The sequence below is a fragment of the Toxotes jaculatrix genome, chromosome 22 (assembly GCF_017976425.1).
Source record: "Toxotes jaculatrix isolate fToxJac2 chromosome 22, fToxJac2.pri, whole genome shotgun sequence".
Taxonomy (NCBI): Eukaryota; Metazoa; Chordata; class Actinopteri; family Toxotidae; genus Toxotes; species Toxotes jaculatrix.
In genome coordinates, this window is record NC_054415.1 from 12,422,261 (window position 1) to 12,438,607 (window position 16,347).

Sequence of the window (16,347 nt, forward strand, 5' to 3'; positions counted from 1 at the left end):
TTCCCTCTAATTTTTCTGTCATCTGCCAGCCGTTTAACAAGACGAGAGCGCTCTGCTCCCACACTTCTCCTTCAAGCCATGAGAGACAGAGATGGAGGGAGGAAGAGGAGGGGAGACGAAGAGGAAAAAGACGAGGGTGGGAGAGAGACAGACGGAGCATCAGATATGTCTTTTTCCTATCTCAAATCATTTGACTCACTTAACCTTTCCTTTCTCTCCAGGTTGTGATCTTTCTCTCTTTCTCTTTATCGCCCCCTCTTCCCTACCTCAGACAGTGGAAGAACAAAGAACACATATTTGTAAATGTCAGGGGAGGCAGGGTAATAAGCACTTAGCCATTGGCCTTGTCTCTCTCAGACCAAACCTCCAGCTCTCTGCCTCCAGCTCTCTCTCTAAGGGAGATGGTGTTTATAGTAAAGGTCCTGTTCACTTTAATATGGCACATTACGCTGATGCTGCTGTCAGCTCACATAAGAGCGCAGGCGGCATGTGTGTGTGTGTCCCAGCATGTCTATTTCTGTGTATGCTGCCTTGTACATTCATTTGTGTGCATGCATGTGTACATTTACAGCAAATGTGTATGTGTGTGTGTCTGTGTGCTGTCAGCTCGCCTCCTCTTGCTCCTCCAGCGGAGCTGAGGATCGGTACAGACAGACGGATAGATGAAATATTTAACTGTCGTGTTTAAAAAGAACAACAGATGCTTTGTTCTGCTAATTAGCACTTAGCACAGAGAGCAGCTACAGTACAGATGTGTGTGTGTGTGTGTGTGTGTGTTGATAGGACTGTTATCCAAACTCATCCAAAAACTCAGCTGGGGTTTCAAGCAGCCCCACTTGACTTGCCAAGTCCAATCCTGTTCGCTCTCCACCAAACCTGGTGTCACAAGCAGGGGTGGAAGGGAAAGAGCTCCAGCCAAAGATCAGCACAACACAAACACAAATAAAAACCTAAGACAGTTAACTCCATAGAAGATCATTAATGTGTTTTCAAACTGCTTATGGTGAAAGCAGTTGGTTTTTCTTACAATCTCTCTTAAACTTTGGTCCAGAGTAATATATCTTCATAATTTCTGGAAAGATTAGAAACTAATTTTCTCTAAATAATGATTTCTAATGAGTCTGGAGACCACCCCTGAGCTGTTATCTTATGCCACCGTCAGGCCAAAATCTCTCAGTAACAGGCACTATAATCAATGACAAACACTGAGCTCCATTTGTGGCCCACAGTGTACAATACTTAAGACTCTGGTGGTATATAACCCCTCCTGTACCAAAATTCCTGCAGGTCCAGTGCAGAAAATCAAACACATGATCAAACTATTTGAAAAGATAAAAGTTGTTGGCAGCAGGTACCTAATATTTAGACAAAAAACAACACACGTTTATAAGAATGACAATGAATGAAATAGTGAATCACCAAAGCAGTGCAGCCAAAGCAGCGTGTCAATACCAATTCCATCAACCTAAAATGATCACGCAAAGATGAAATGCAAAGGCAAAGCTTAGGACAAGCAAGAGGTGTAGGAAGGATGTTCTCTGGTTTGAGGTACTTGCAGTTGTGGAGAGACTGCAATTCATTAGCCCAGCACAGCTCAGCTCAGCCCAGTCCAGTAGTTTTGTCCTTATATAGGGCAGGATAGCGGACGGTCATATAACACCACAGTCAGACTCAGCCACAGCAAAACATAAATTAAGACAGAGACAACGGGGGCCCGTCTGAGAAAACACAATGCTAAGACTGTCTGCTCCGATTCTGTCACGCAAAACAAAAAGAGTACAACGAAGGGGCGATGTCATGCTGTACACAATATGGGTCATTATTACAAACACACTTTCAGATCCTTCTGTTAGTGCTTTATTCAGTTGCAGAGACGTAACTCTCTATACCGGTGACAGGAGAGGAGGGGCTTTCTGTGTGCGTGCGTGTGTGTGTGTCTGTGTGTGACAGGTTGTTGTAGTGTCGTGCCCCCTCTTGCCCCTCTTCTGCCCAGAGATGCTTGTCTCCTCTCCTCTCCTCTGACACTTAATCAATGCACTGGAAGTAGCCTTTCACACACAATCTAATTATATGGAAATGAAGGGAAACCAGGGGGCTCTATGCTAAGTGCGCTAACACACGCAGACACACACACACACATACACTTCCACAAAAGCAAGCGCTTGCTGTGACGGAGAGAGACGGAGAGCTGCAGGAAAAGCAAAGAGAGGGAAGGCTGGGAGCAAATGGGATCTACGTTAAGTGCTACTCATATCAACAATAAGGCTGCAACTGTAGTAGGTAAAGAGAATGTGTAGCTACAATGCCTCACACACACAAATACACACACACAAACACGCACACGGCTACATCCCAAACCTGAGCTTACATATCATGTGTATTGTCTTGTTATTGGTCCCTATCGCACTTTATTTCTGTCCATTTATCAGGCACGTGCATGGAGTTGTAATTCCTGTGCGTGAGTGTAGGGGTGTATGTGTGTGTGTGTGTGTGTGTATGAGAGAGTGTGTAGTAATGAAGGTGATGCTATGAGGCAGAGTAGGGTCAGGGTTAACTCATATAATAAATCAGGCTTGTGCAGCCATTAAAGCTAGGATACTGCCCAGGGATTTGTCTAAGGAATCATCCGTGAGTGCCAACTCATACTGCACTGTCACAGCTCCCCCTTCTCACTGTTGACTTTGGGAGCCACTACACAAGGATGCATTCTGTAATGTTGGAGAGAAGTCATCTCACAGTGCCAGGCAAAATTTGGTACTTACTGTTGTTTCCTTATTGGCAAAGACGGAAATTTTGTCACATGCTTTTATGTTCTTTTCAAGGTTGTGGACTTTTGGTTTTTCCATATGGTCAAATAACAGAGCTGCACTGATTTCAATTAAATTTTAAATTCAAGTCCCTATGTGACAATTTTTTTAAGTTAAAGTTTTGTTATGCTAATGATGATTTTTTTGCTGTTGTCAAATTACTAAATACTGTTACTGGTGTATAAAGAATTAGACAATCTTGAAGAAATCTGGTGCACTTTGTTTTACTTTCAGCCCATTCATTCTCATTAGTGCAGTGCCAGAGAGAGAGAGACAGGGACCCCTCCACCTATAGTTAGTTGTCCATCCCTGCTGTCTCCCATCAAATATACTTTTACATGTATGTAAAATATATGAAAGTACACATGAACCCAACAGCTATTGCCCTGCTACAGGCGCCGTGACATCACTGCTGATTGTGGTTTACAGGCAGATGTGACGCCTTCAACCAGTGTGTGTCTGAAACACACAGTTAAGTTGCTCTCTGGGATCAAGAGCTGTCACCAATCATAGATAGCCACTAATGTACCTATGATAATATATATACATATTTGCCAGTTAGCAGTTGTGATTATAACCTGCAGCAAAGTCTTAATTCTTAATCCATTATATAATGTAGATAAAGTTATAGCCAAAAGGTCTCTTCATCACGACTCCACTGTATCTGTGTCATATCAGTGTCTGCATGAGTGTGTGTGCACGTCAGAATCTGTGAAAGAAAGCAAGACAGAGGAGATCGTGATTGAGTCAAGCAACCCGACAGCTGTCAGTTGAACCTATTTCAGCTGAGGCACACACACAATACGCGCAGACACACACACGTCAATTAGGAGCCGTGGTGAGTTGAGCAGTAGTGAGCTGATTGGGTCACATGTTTACTCCCTGCAGCCACTGTCAGCAGCAGACCAACAATACCGCGGATATCACCTGACACACAGACAAAGAGAAAGACAAAAAAACACACACACACACACAAACAGATACACACACAAACGTACAGCATGTGCAGTACACGGGCAGGAGTGTAAGAGCATCTGGCAAAATAAACAAAGCATATACAATCACAGGTGCAGACACACTCACACTCCGAAATCTCTTTTTCCAGGCTTGTAGGGTGACAAAGCTAAAACATTTTAGAATCTCGTCAAATACAAACCCCACTGTGCAAATACAAAGCCCCCACCCACATGACAGAACCATTACTACACTACATCACTATCTTGAAAGCACAACTTTGCTGTGCCACAAAAACTACACAGCATTTAAAGATAATTAGAGCATTCTGAGTGTAAAAGTATTTTGAGACAGCAACTTATTGCTGCTTTTTAAAAAATATACACACATAACACATATATTGTGTTAACATGTTCTTCATACTCCAAAAATACATCTTAGGATTGCATCTTAGTATAGATACAAAATGTCATGAAAAAAAGAAGAAGAAAAGAAAAGAAACTGAGCATCAATTTGGAAAGTGAATGTACCCAAAGAGGAAAAGAGAGGACACGAGTTCATGCCCAGCAGTGAGCCATGCTGGGGCTATGTCATTAAAACAACACAGATCAGAGACAGAGAGGACAAAAGAGAAGAAAGGAGAAACACAGGAAGAATTAAGAGGATGTGGGCAACAGAAAGGAAGGGTCGTGATAACAATACAACAAAAGACCAAAAGACTTTAAGAGAGTACAAGCGATAGATGGAGACAAAGTGATAAAGTGTGTGCATGTGTGTGTGTGTGTATTCATTATAAAAGTGTTCTGATTGTCTTGGCGTCCTATCAGGTGGCATCAAACCCATGTGCGATCTGGAGGGGGAACTACAAAGTGGCTCCTGGGGCCTGCAGAAAGAAGCCTTTTTGATCGTGCTAATTAAAAGCCATTTTGTTTAAAACAAACAGACACAAGTTTAATTGGCTCTTTTCCATAAGAAAGGGAAGGATGTTGAAAGTGGAAGAACGCATTGGAGGAGGGAGGAAGTGTGTGTGTGTGTCTGTGAGTGTGAGGTGGTGGTGGTGGTGGTGTTGGATCAGAGGGAAGCTGTGCTCAGCCTGGTGCATGCACCGCTTCAGACACACACATGTAAACATGGAAGCACATACACATTGTATTACTGTGACCCACTATTAGGGATACCCATTAACAACATACAGTAAAAAAGACAGAGCAGGGAGATGGCAGGTGGAAATGACAAACAAGAAAACACAGACAGACACACACACAAATTCACACAAGCATAAAAATTCAAAGAAACTGTTGTTATGGTGAACATATGGTGGAGTTAAATGGCCCCTAACTGTGCCATTATTCTCTCTTTCTACAGGAGACAACATCATGTCAACATTAAGTCTTCAAGTCCTTTTTTCTTCAAAAGCAGAAAGCCGGCTTTTAATTTTATTTTAAATTTTTAATTCTGTGGGTGAGAAGAGAGAGAGAGAGAGACATAAATAGGAGACAACAGTGAGAGCTCTGGTGGATTGAACCCTGCGCCCCGAGTCAATTTCTTATCTTTCATTGTTTACATGAAATCACCTTGCCAAACATAACTTTAAGGACCACTTCTCATTTCAGCATCCTTTCAATCCACCCAGCTCCAATTATTTTCTCTTTTAAATGAAGTGTGCAACTCCTCTGCCCTCAGTATGCTGGCAGCGGTGGAGCACACTTGTATACTGTTGCTCTGTTTATGGTAGACTACACAAAGAGAAACGGACCTTTGTAACATAATTTCTCACCTTTCAGATTTCAGTTGTCAATTGGAGTCTTTAACACCCCAACTAAATAAAGTTACAATAAAAAAAGTTCTCAAGGGTATTCCACTGCTCTATACAAGTAGAATTAAAGTTGTAATTCATAAGATTAGATCTGATTGATCTAATGACGCCCGTGGTTACTGGTGACAAAAGCAAGTGTAGTTTATACTACATATCCCAGAATTCTGGGCTGCTGAAATACAACAGAAGAGCAACTGGTGTATCTGTTAACAGTGCAGTAAAACAAACTCATGTTTTATTAAAGTCTGATCCATGTTCAGATATAATTACAAACACTAGTGCTGAATTACATGGATACATCTCATGTGAATCCCTCATGTGTAGGTAGGCAGTCTGAGTCCTGCATGGGACTCTGCCACTGAGAATAAAAACTAATGCACTGTGGGAGGTCATTAGAAAAATGTTAAATATATTAAACAAATGTTGACCATAAAAAAAGTTTCAAAAAAGTTCTAAAAATTATAAATTTAAAGAGTTTTGTTCTTGAAGTAAACAGTCAATCAGACCTCCCTGGTGCCCAGGTGGACCCACAGCTGCACACTTAACTGAAGAAAAGAAATGTCTCCCGACCAGAGGAGGCTGCAGTTTCTTTCAGAAAACAGTTTTTTAGAAAGTTTCCTTAACTCCTTAACAAGCTGTTCTGATGTTGTGCGGAGGCCCCACATCCTCAGAACTAAGTTGGAGAAAATTGATTGTTTTACTTAACCTTGGCAACATGTAAGCATTAGCATTTCGTTTCTACCGACACTGAACATGCCCATTTTGAATCACAATGGATAAATTCAGCAAAGTCAAAAACATCAAAAACATACATAAATTGTCATTTTAATTTTTTGACAGTATCACAGTGCATCAGATCCTTGAGGAGCATTTGCATTAATCCACATAGACACACAGAGAGACACAGACACACAGACACACAGACACACACCTGGGGCTGAGCAGGGAACAGATTGTCTCCTTCCATCTCTGAGTCATCACATCACAGCCTGCAGCTCCTCCGGCTGAGTTCAAACTGTTCTGCTAAAACTGACTGAAGTTGACTGAGCCAAGCTGGATTAGACTGGGCGGACAAATCTGAACCGTGCTGGACTGGACTGGAGCTAACTCACCCAGCGCAGAGACACAATAGAGTTTAACCAGTGAATTTATCTTGTGAGAGCTGTGTAATTCAATGATGCGACAGTCAATATTGGACTTTAGGGAGTGTGTGTATGAGCGCTGGGAGGAAGGAGGATTTGAAAGTGGTCTATTCCTGTATTCCTGTCTCTCTCTCTCTTTCTCACACACCTCCACACACAAGTGGCACCCAAAGGCTATTTGAGCCATAAGAGCTGTAGGGCATTCTCCTCTTGCTTAAACATACTCTATCAGTGTTCTCTCATAGATACAAACGCACACTTTTGCACACACTAGGCAAAGTGTGCAAAGTGTAGGTGTTGTGTAGGCATGCAATGACACGTGCATGTAGAATGTGCAACTATACAAATGAATGCAGAGATGTTGAATGCACACTACAACTTATAACATCAGCCTTGAGTGTGCTACTTGTGGTAGTCAGGCAGACACACAAACACATTCAAGACATATGCTGTTGTGAAAGACACAAAATGGCCCGTTTCACATCACAAAACCAAGTTACTGAGAAAAGACACAAACATGTACTGTCTTTGGCTCACTGAAAAGACAAAAAAAAAAAAACTCACAATCTCCTGTGATTGTGTTTACAACTATGGCTGAGGAGCAGGCTGCTTGAATGGCAGAGGCGACGGGGGCCAATTTTAACATCATGCACAATACGCTACATTAGAGCCGCGCTTTCACCGTCTTGCCACAACACAAACATTCACTTATCTATATGATAATAGGAGGGCACAGAGCTCAATGTGACAGCGAGAGAGAGAGACGCAGCACAATGCAGAGTTGCGCCTAAAGACAGAGTGATCCGAGTCAGCCGATCTGTCAACAACAAAGCGCAGACAACAGTCTGTTGTTACAGGGAAGGTATCTTTGGAGGAGATATTGATGCTGAACAAGGGATGAAATACAAGAAACAGAGTGATACAGGAAGTACAGACAGCCATTACAATCGCAGCTGGTGAGTGCAAGTGGAATTTGATTTGTCGACCTGACGCAGTTTGGATGGATTACAGTGTTTGTCTCTAATGTTTAATGTATGTTTGAGAAGGACACACATAGGCGTATTTGAAACTGGGCTAGCTGTATCCCCCTGCCTCCAGTGCTAAGCTTTGCTAAACACTTCCTGACATCCTAACTCCAACTCTCTACTTTAAGCATACTAATGTTGATCTGCCCATCTCAGCACATTTTCCTAAATACTGACCTCTTCCTTTAAAAACCAGCCTCCCCGCCACAGGACAGCGATACACAATAATAAGAAAAAGAGAGAAATAGCCAGAAAAGTAGAGAAGAAATCACTAAGGAATTACACTTTCTTTTGGCTCATATGATCTATTATTAATCCAATTTTGCATGGACCCTTAAATTTTTTTTTTTTGGGGGGGGGGGGGGGGGGGGGAATCACATTGAGCAAATTAATGAGGTAAACGTAATGATCTGAGATGATCAAAGGATATCAGTGTTGGGCAAAGTATAGCCACCAATTAGTAAAACAAGCGCAGGAAAGGGACTAAAATATGCACAACCGCGCCTGATGAAAAGACAGGGTCAGAGAGAATGGACTAATTTCACAAATGAAACGACGTGCACCAAGACAGGCCCACGTGTGTGTGTTCCAGGAAGAAGGGGGGGGTTGTATATGCGGGTCATGTTTAGATTCCCCTGGGTCCACAAGCAGAGAGAGTGAGAGAGGTCCCATAAGAGCAGCAGGAGAGGAGCTGGCTTTACTTTGATAACAATAATAAGGTATTTCTCTCTCTCTCTCTCTTTCTCTCTCTCCCTCTCCCTCTCTCAGTGTCTCCCTGTCTCCTTTTTATATCCTGCTTTGGCACAATGAGCACTGCTGGTCTCGTTTGATCCATGAAAGCAGCTTGTTATGTTTTTTTGAAGAGTTTGATGCACAAAGAAACGTGGGGAAAAAAAAAGTTTGGAAATAGGCGGCCTCTGTCCGACTTGGACTTTGGTTCGTTAGGAAGGCCTCAAGGGGTGTACTTCTTTTTGTCGGTTCTTGTTTCATTATTTTTTGTTTTTGCGATCATATTTTGCTTGTTTGTTTTTTTGTTTTGTTTAAAGGGGTGGGAGCTGCTTGACCCTCTCATTGACTACAAGGTTCTCCGTTGTGTGTTTTTGTCTATACAAAAATATTCTGTTCTATCCATGGGTTTGAAAAAGCAACAAAAAGGACTTAAAGACTTCCACTGGAATGTTAAGTCGCTCCACTGACCCTTTAACATCCTCAAGTTCACGTAGACAGTCTCACAGATGTCTATAGATAATCTCATCTAAAAAAAATTGGAATAATGAGACCTCTGGGATCATTAAGCAGCACTTCACTTGGCTAGAGCCAACCTAGAGCTAAAGGACACACTATAATGAAAGACTGATAGATTGACCAAATATTAAGCAAACGTTCAGACCAAAAACAGCCTTATATTAAAACAACACAACAGGATGTGTTGGTGAAATACCACCTGTGGTGTATTTTGGGTTGTTACTTCAAAGACACAAAAGACAAATACAAAGCCTTTTCAGTACCTTGCTTGGCTGATGTATATTAAGAATCCTGGTTATTATTATATTAAGATTATTTTTAAGATTAAATTCACCTACAGTTGAGGCTCCAAGCCCACAGCCGAGAGATGAAACTGATGGGATGAAATCCGACTGGTTTTCTGGTGTCTGTGTTTGACTGGCATCACGGGCGCTAATATTTACCTCCGAAACCACTGGGAAATCTTCACACACACACAAACTCCAAGCTTCAAGTGTCATCTAGCAAAGACCAAAGCTCATTCTAAGCTAATGGAGACTTCAGTGTTATGTCACACTTCACACACAAGTCTCCTGACTCTACATTCGTCCTCCAACCAGCGACTTCTCATCCTGCAACGTACACTATACTTCATCTGCCCCAGTTTCGGTCTCTATTTTAAGGAGATTTGCCTTTTTTTTTTTTTTTTTTAAGTCAAATATTGTAACAGCTCACTTCCTAAAAGCTGCCACGGGGAATAAAAGCATGAGGCACATCTCTCGATTTAATAACAATGGATCACTTCGTTCTTGCAAAACAGGAGGGGAAGTTAACAGTTACTTAGGATGAATTTTAATCCTGACCTCAAAAAAAAAAAGATAGAGAGAGGGAGAAAACGGAGAGGAGGGGGTGTTGGTATTGTGGTTTCATTCTAATTTTTTATTCTTGCTTTGTGTGTTCTCCTAAGCCTCTGTATGACTATGTGTTGGAGAAAGACAATGTTAGGACAAGCCACTTAAGCTCATTAGTCTAATAACTCATACATCTTGGCAACGCACTCCTTAGCCTCTTCCAAAGTCTGCAGAGATACAGAGAGATGCAGAGAAAGAGAAAAAAGATAGATAGATCATTAGATAGATGGATAGCGAGAGAAGAGAACAAGATAAGGTTACAGACTAAAGGCAAGGAGACTCAATGAACAAAGTGGACACTTAAGTAGGTACTTGTGCTTTTATGAAGTACAGTGATGAGGTGAAACCAGGTAAAACTTCCCTGTTACTTCTCCTGAATTTACACCATCACTTAACAGCTGAGAGCTGGGTTAAACAAAATGGGCTGCACCTCAGTGTCAATGCTGATATTTTGAAAGTCACCACACTAAAACACAGGATGCTGTTTCCATTTACAGTACTCAGTGCACTGAAAGTTAAAGGTATCCGGTGGAGGTTTTTATCCACTTACAACGCTATGGAGCAATGTTTTGATGAGTGGCTGCTGGTTTCATTTCTATCACGTGCACATGCACAAGGATGCACATGCACACAGGCAAGGAGATACATATTCCTGCCATCAGCTGATTTTGGAAGCCTATAAAGTTATTAAACACATTTTTTGATAGCTGTTTATTGCACAATTTCCTTCACCAAAAACTCCACTTCAAGCGCACTAACAACTCTTCCAAGTCTCACTCAGCTGTTATATTTCATTATGCCATAAGTCACACAAACAGTCTTTGATAGAGGGAGAAGAAGAGAGGGGTATGCTCCAGCAAGCCGCCACATGTTGGAGGATTTGTTTACTGCTTCCTGTCTTGTATGAGATCAACACCCCGTTAAAGCACTGACACTCAAACATGCTCAGCTTTCTCACCTGAGCCTTCCTTAGTCTACGTGTGTCTGTGTGTGTGTGTGTATGCAAGTGAGAGAGAGAGAAAGAGCATCATCAGTCGCATTGGGAAAATACCATTCAGAGACTGACAGATGTCTCTCTCTGTCTGACTCTTACCTGCATCTAACAATGCGTCTCGCTCGGTGGGCCCCGGGACATGCATACACTCCACACTCGCGTACACGCATTCATGTAACAAACAAACCCTGTTGCGTTTGTGCATTTCTGTGTACAGTACATGTTTGTGTTTTCATCACTGTCGAAAACGGAGCGGAAACCAATCCCTGATGCTACGGCCTGATAACAATATCCACCGCTGCCAAGCTCGCCCGGCCACAATAACAAATGGGAGGCAGCAGCAACTGATACTGTATGACTATAAATAGTACACACAATTCAGTCTTGATACAGTATGACTCAGCATTGACTGCAATTGGCTCTTCAAATAAAATGAGCGCAGTGGGTGTAGGAAACTCTGAATATAGTATAAAACAGAGAAGAACAGATCTAATAATAAAATGCATAGACAGAAGTGCAGTATGTCAGAACTCAAAGTAAAGCTACTTAATCTTTCCCATTTGTCACGCATAAATTAAAGTTAAATCTCTCTAATGGAGAAAAATGATTTTACCTCAGTGACGTTCTATAGGTCAGATCAGCCCGTGCTAATGGGACGAGGCAATGCTGCTCAATAGCAGAAATGGTTCAGCAGTTTGTTTTAGCAGCGAAAAAAGTAGATCGCACTCACACAGGAGCAGAGCTCCCGAACCAAACAGGGCTGAAGTCAATTCAGACTTTAACAGCTTTGATTTTTACTGCAGCGAGCTCTTCCAATTTTTTTCCAAAATCGTCAATGAATGAGGAGAGCAAAGTTAGTCTCTAAAGTCTTAATGAAAAAGGCACACAGCTCAAGGAAGTTCCTGTGGTCAAATCCACACAAGCGTGCGCGCGCGAGCACACACACACGGTGCTTAAGCCATAAAGGCTAGGCTTTAGCTGGCAGGACATCGGGGCATGTAAGGCTTGTTAGAAAGGTGTTTGACACATAGACACACCAGGTGTTTGACACAGACAGACACAAAAGGTGTGAAATGGAGTAGTGGCTCATTATAAAGGTCATGTACTGTATGAACACAGATGAAAAATTCCCTCTCTGCGGTTGATTCTAAGCAGTCTTCTTCTTTTGTGGTATGTGAAAAAGACAGCTAGAAATCAGTGGAGAAAAAAAGTATTTGTCGACCAATTGGACTTCTGTTCTTTCAGCTTTGCCACTGGAATGTACACCATTTATTTATTTACCTACACTGACTGCACCACCTCACTGTAGATAAATACTGAACTTCAGGTAGATTACATTCTACTATAACAACAGCTGTAGTGTTAGTACAATAATAAGCAGATTTTAAGGCTAAATGTTAGGATTTTCAGAGCTTAAAAGAATGGAAAGAAAGAAATCTAAAAACTTTTTAGAACGTGGAAAATATTCAACACTTGTCACTCAGGTAGACAGGAATGTACAGTATACATGACAGTCAGTAACTTTAAAGCTGTTTAATGATCTGAAATCTGCAAAACCACAATCATAATTCTTTAAAAAGAATATTAAAATGAATGTAGCAACACTAATCAATACCACAGGCAAAGTCTCAAAATCTCTGTGTGAATATTAAAGCAACATTCACGCAACGCCTCGCAGAGAACTAATTCTCTACTACCTCTCTATCTCACTCTCTCTCTCTCCTCTATGCTTTCCGAGAGGCAGGGTGGTGATTGGCGCAAAAAAGCCTCCCTCAATCCAATCCCTAATCCCCAGCAGGCTTTACAACATATGAATGGAGGAGGACCGGCGGCGGCAGCTCTCTCGCTGTCCTGTTCCGAGGGTTATTTTTTTTCTTTTGCCACGGCAGCGGCAGCGGTGACAGAAGCAGTGGAAAGGAGCTGGTGTACGGGAATAGCAGAAAAAGGCGCTCAGCCACGACTGTCTGCCCTGCTCTGTGCACCGTGCGCCTTAGAGAGCAGAGTCACACTGCCAACGCACCCATGTTGACATCGCTTCCACAAGTTGTATACAGTGGGAGGCATTTCTAGCTCTGTAACGACTTACCGGATGCTGCGTTGCTGAGGAGACTGTCTTTCCTGTGACTCTGTCTCTGTCCGTCTCTCCCAGGGAAAGGCAGAGAGGTGATGGAGGTCGGGGAGGCTGCTGCTGCTGCTGCTGCTGGTGATGGTGGTTTGGGTGCTCACATTGATTTGTGTCACTTCTCTGTCTCTGTCTCTCTCGCCACTCCACCTCTTTCCCGCTCTCTCTCTTCACTTCACTTCACATTACATACACATGCATGCATGCACACACACACACAGAGAGACACAAGCACACCAAGGTTTGGGCAAATTACACAAGGCTGAGGTACCATGGGGAGGAGACGTCAGTTTGTTTCCTCTCCAGCGCAGGCACTGCCACTGAGCCAAACAGCTACCTATAGTACAGCAGGCCAGCCGAGGTCTCCTCAAAAACATTTGTCAACTTCAACCACACACACAGCAACAGCATGAAGCTAAATAATTCTTTACAATGAATCATAATGATGAGAATTCATTAGCATCCCAAGATTTAACAATTACAGTCCAAAGTGGTCCCACGGGCTCTGTGACTATTAGAATACAGTTGGATAGCCTTATTGGTCAGAGCTCATTTTGCAAACAGGATTGAAAGCATAGTGGGTGAACTGTGCCCCGAAGCAAGATGCAGCTGTAGACTGTCAAGAGGAATAACTTTAAATGTGTCAGTATCAGGGGTTGTTATGTTATGTCAACTCCACACAAAGCTTTATTGTCCATGTAACCATAGCTGCTGGAGGAAGCCAAGCTTCTGCTGGCAACAGTGACTCCTCTGACTGACTAGCAGGTTAACAAACTAGCCAGCTATTGCTCCTGTTACATCATGATTACCTTACAACCGCATTAGCGCGTTAACAATCAAATGCACAGTGAAAGGTGTTGTGGTAAAGCCACAACACCTTTCACTGCGCATTGACAGGTGTTGTGGTAAAGCCACGCAGAATTATCACCCGTCTTTTTGTGCCTATATCACGATAATGCTTTGTCTTAAAATGCCCACTTGGTCATAATGAACCAAACCTACAGGTCTTCAGGACTTATTTCAATGAAAGGTTTTTGCAGAGAAGTAAGAAGAGAAGTAATGTCTTTTTAAAACTTTTCAAGACCTGCAATTACGAAATGTTTGTGGAGTCAGTTGGTGGAGGCAAAAGCTTAGCTACAAGCAGAGTGAATGTTTGGACTGCAAAGACGGCCGTTTTCTACCAGCACATTAAAACTTACTTTTAATGAAAACTTTATCTACTGAGAATGTAAAACTCACCGTTTTCTAGACATGGCTGTAAAAAGTTAGTAACGTTAGCCGTGCTCTCTCTTCCTGTAAGGTAGGATTTGTTTACTCGTCGTATGAAATTTTTAAAAAGCCCGCATCCGCCTTTTCCATTGGTCGATACAGCCCTCTTCTAGCTCACTCATTGGCTGATCTAACGCCGGAACTTCACATAAACCAATCGGAGGCCTACCTAAGCGGAAACCGGTTACGAATCAACCTCCATCTGTTAAAAAAAAAAATGAATGAATAAATCAAATGAAATTAAAAATTGAAAAATTAAAAATATAAACGTCTTCAGGTAGAAGTTGAGACAGGTGACTTGAGTCTGGTGTTTGGCTTACAGCGGAGTAACCAATCAGAATCAAAAGGAATGACAGTAGCTCTGACTGTTGTCATTTTTGTTTCATTTTGCAGCTTGTTTTGTAGGAAATTGGCCTATTTGGTCCAACTCTTACAATAACTACAACACAACTACCTAGAGTTATTAGAAAGGTCACTCTGAGTAATAAGAAATCTAATGTGCCTGTACTTCTTACAGGTGAGAATTGGTCCAAACAGAGAACTAGTATGATGAGCTGATGGGAAAATGATGTGAGCAATGTGCTGAGGGCTTTGATCAGCAGATTTCAACCATGCTGAACCAGTTCGAGTTCACATTGCCCTTATATTAAGTTTGATTTTAAGTGTGCTAACAGCCAGCAGCAAAGATCCACTCACAAATTTTATTCTTGTATTTTATTAAATCAATGTAGCAACAGTGTACTTACATGCAGGGATGTTCCTGTGTCTCTAGCCTTTTGCTATTATTTTCATAAAAAGAAAAATACCAAAAGAAAATTTGTGAGTGCTCAGCCGAATCATTTGTAGAGATATAAAATAGATAATAAAGAGTCAATAGGAATAAAATACATCTTCATTGCTATAAATAGGGTGCTTGTTGATTATTTTGTGTGCATTGGTGTTTGTCTTGTGATGCTCACCAGCTACATATCATCGTTCACTGAGCTTTTTATTTACTACTACATCACTGTTTCGCTCAGCCACAGAAAGTGATTCACCCTGTGCGTCACTCACTGTACCTCTCTCCCTCTGTCCGTGTATGCTTACTTGTTTCTAATGTGTGTTTTGCTGCCCACTGTACCTTGTAAATGCCACAGTATGCCTGTGCAGAGGAGAAAAAGGGCTCAGGGGCAATCAGTAAAAGCGAGGGGGCAGAGCGGATGCGCTTCAAAGGCTGTCAAAACTATATTATATGGTTGATCCCTGTCCAATTCACTTTCACAGTTCAACAGTTACTGTATGTTAAAGCTGGAGAAAACAAAGGCACTCATTGGCTTATCCTCATTCTGAAGTTAGCTCACACAAGAGGCCTTGTCTTTGGATGTGTGTGTGTGTGTCTGTGTGTGTGCAGCGGTCAAACAAGGGAACATCTAAATAGAGTGACCGCATAGGTCAAGTTTGACACACTTTATTATTCATTCACTGACTGTCCTCAGCTGCGCTCAGCTCATCAGCACACACACACACATGCGCACACACACAGAGACACACACACAACCTCCCCTAGGTGCGGCTTTTACTGCACATATGCGCCTGGACGATGCACAAATGTCAAGAGCAATAACTGGGATGTCAATCCAAATTCACCCTCCTCTCTTCAGTGTTTAGCAGCTAGGTAGCTCAGGGAACAGGCTCTCCCTGTCTCTCTCTCTCTCTCTCTATCTATCTATCTATCTATCTATCTATCTATCTATCTATCTATCTATCTATCTATCTACCTGTCTCTCTCTCTCTCTCTCTCTCTCTCTCTCTCTCTCTCTCTCTCTGTTTTTCTGCATGTGTGTGACTGTGCCTGTACATGTGTCCTAACTTCTGAAAGTCTACCTGTTTGATTCTTGCCCTCAGCTGAAAAATGTTCCACCCCAAAATTTTACTCAGCTCAATTCAATTCAGTTTCATTTAGCCACTAGAATCTGGAGTATGTGCAGATTTAAAACAGGAGCACAGGTGCTCTGGGAGGAGGAGTGTGGTGAAATGGTAGAATGATAAAATACACCAGTGGGTCTACCAAGGGCTCAAATGGGTTGTTTTTCTCTTAATTTTA

The 16,347-nt window shown here is 42.1% G+C and overlaps 1 protein-coding gene across 8 annotated transcripts in view; it reads right to left on the reverse strand.

The window, feature by feature from the left end:
• sox5 (SRY-box transcription factor 5) overlaps positions 1-16,347 on the reverse strand; it is a 208,223-nt gene that overhangs the window by 189,805 nt on the left and 2,071 nt on the right. For all 8 annotated transcript variants that reach the window (XM_041030245.1, XM_041030249.1, XM_041030242.1 and 5 more), the window contains exon 2: positions 12,960-13,173. The gene's annotated coding sequence lies outside the window, so the exon portion shown is untranslated. The remainder of the gene's footprint in view (positions 1-12,959; positions 13,174-16,347) is intronic.